This window comes from Oncorhynchus keta, chromosome 22 (genome assembly GCF_023373465.1).
Source record: "Oncorhynchus keta strain PuntledgeMale-10-30-2019 chromosome 22, Oket_V2, whole genome shotgun sequence".
Classification (NCBI taxonomy): domain Eukaryota; kingdom Metazoa; phylum Chordata; class Actinopteri; order Salmoniformes; family Salmonidae; genus Oncorhynchus; species Oncorhynchus keta.
The window spans coordinates 11,691,384-11,694,349 of NC_068442.1; positions in this window are offsets into that span (position 1 = coordinate 11,691,384).

The following is a 2,966-nucleotide window of genomic DNA, read 5'->3' on the forward strand; positions in this document are numbered from 1 at the left end:
CGAATACGCTGATTTGGTGAGCGAGTTCATTAGAAAGTGCATCGGCGATGTTACCCACACAGCAACAATTAAAACATTCCCAAACCAGAAACCGTGGATTGATGGCAGCATTCGCTTGAAACTGAAACGCAGACCACTGCTTTTAACCAGGGTAAGGTGACCAAAACATGACCAAATTACAAACAGTGTAGCTATTCCCTCCGCAAGGCAATCAAACAAGCTAGCGTCAGTATAGAAGACAAGTAAGAATTATTCGCAATTCAATGGCTCAGACACAAGAGGTATGTGGCAGGGTCTACAGTCAATCACGGATTACAAAAAGAAAACCAGCCCCGTTGCGGACCAGGATGTCTTGCTCCCAGACAGACTAAATAACTTTTTTGCTCGCTTTGAGGACAATACAGTGCCACTGACACGGCCCGCTGCCAAAACCTGCGGGCTCTCCTTCACTGCAGCCGACGTGAGTAAAACATTTAAACGTGCTAACCCTCGCAAGGCTGCAGGCCCAGACGGCATCCCCAGCCTCATCCTCAGAGCATGCGCAGACCAGCTGGCTGGTGTGTTTGCGGACATATTCAATCAATTCTTATCCCAGTCTGCTGTTCCCACATGCTTCAAGAGGGCCACCATTGTTCCTGTTCCCAAGAAAGCTAAGGTAACTGAGCTAAACGACTACCGCCCCGTAGCAATCACCTCAGTCATCATGAAGTGCTTTGAGAGACTAGTCAAGGACCATATCACCTCCACCCTACCTGACACACTAGACCCACTCCAATTTGCTTACCGCCCCAATAGGTCCACAGACGACGCAATCACAACCACACTGCACACTGCCCTAACCCATCTGGACAAATGGGAATACCTATGTGAGAATGCTGTTCATTGACTACAGCTCAGCATTTAACACCATAGTACCGTCCAAACTCATCATCAAGCTCGAGACCCTGGGTCTCGACCCCGCCCTGTGACACTGGGTACTGGACTTCCTGACGGGCCGCCCCCAGGTGGTGAGGGTAGGTAACAACATCTCCACCCCGCTGATCCTCAACACTGGGGGCCCCATACGGGTGCGTTCTGAGCCCTCTCCTGCTCCTGTTCACCCACGACATGGCCATGCACGCTCCAACTCAATCATCAAGTTTGTGGACGACACAACAGTGGTAGGCGATTACAAACAACAACGAGACGGCCTACAGAGAGAGGTGAGGGCCTTCGGTGTGTGGTGTCACGAAAATAACCTCACACTCAACATCAACAAAGCAAAGGAGATTATTGTAGACTTCAGGAAACAGCAGGAGGGAGCACCCGTATCCACATCGACGGGACAGTAGTGGAGAGGGTAGTAAGTTTTAGGTTCCTTGTTCACATCACAGACAAACTGACTTTGTTCACCCACACAGACAGCGTTGTGTAGAAGGCGAAGTAGTGCCTCTTCAACCTCAGAGGCTGAAGAAATTTGGCTTGTCACCAAAAGCACTCACAAACTTCTACAGATGCACAATCGAGAGCATCCTGTCAGGCTGTATCACCGCCTGGTACGGCAACTGCTCCGCCCACAACCGTATGGCTCTCAGAGGGTAGTGAGGGTCTGCACAACGATCACCTGGGGCAACTACCTGCCCTCCAGGACACCTACACCACCCGATGTCACAGGGAAAGCCATAAAGATCATCAAGGACAACAACTACCCGAGTCACTGCCTGTTCACCCGTTATCATCCAGAAGGTGAGAGGTCAGTACAGGTGTATCAAAGCAGAGACCGAGAGACTGAAAAACAGCTTCTATCTCAAGGCCATCAGACTGTTAAACAGCCACCACTAACATTGAGTGGCTGCTGCCAACATACTGACTCAACTCCAGCCACTTTAATAATGGAAATTGATGTAAAAAATGTATCACTAGCCACTTTAAACAATGCCACTTAATATAATGTTTACACACCTACATTACTCATGTCATATGTATATGTATATACTGTACTCTATATCATCTACTGCATCTTGCCATCTTTATGTAATACATGCATCACTAGCCACTTTAAACTATGCCACATTATGTTTATATACCCTACATTACTCATATCATATGTATATGTATATAATGTACTCTATACCATCTATTGCATCTTGCCTATGCCGTTCTGTACCATCACTCATTCATATGTCTTTATGTACATATGTCTTTATCCCTTTACACTTGTGTGTATAAGGCAGTAGTTGTGGAATTGTTAGTTAGATTACTAGTTGGTTATTACTGCATTGTCGGAACTAGAAGCACAAGCATTTCCCTACACCTCGCATTACCATCTGCTAACCATGTGTATGTGACAAGAAACAACATTAAAAAAATTAAAGGAAATCCTCGTGTTGTGCCAGATCCGAGCAATATTAATTGGAAAACAACATATTTTCAAGAACAGGCTTTAGACGCCAGAAATGATTAATTATTCAGTATTGATCTATTTTAGACTGCATTTCATAACTGGGCGCAATTAAGACATTATACTGGATATGAACAGGGCACTGACTTTGGGATGCTTCTCATGACTAGGGGATATAAAAAATATATTTTGAATCTATTACCTTGTTTTCTTTTTTTTCTCAAAATTGATAATAGTTGGCATGCTACTACACCGGAGACACTGCTGCCTGTGTGTTCATTGGTCATAACAGAGCAGGTTTTAATTTAACTTATTTCACAAGCACAACCATGGATTAATATGGACCTGCTGATTCAATAGATTCAGTTGCTGGTGGTTTCAGGTGGTATTTAAAAAAATAGCTTGTTAGAATTCGCATGGAGCATGGTGAGCTAATGTAGTTATTTCACAGTCTGAATGAAGAATGACAAACCCAGCATGGTTACGAATGGAAACCATGTATTGTGTTAGAGAAAAAGACAAGCCTCTATTAAAAGATAGTGGCAAGCCCAATGAAAATACATTCGTATTCCTTGATTTTACAGTG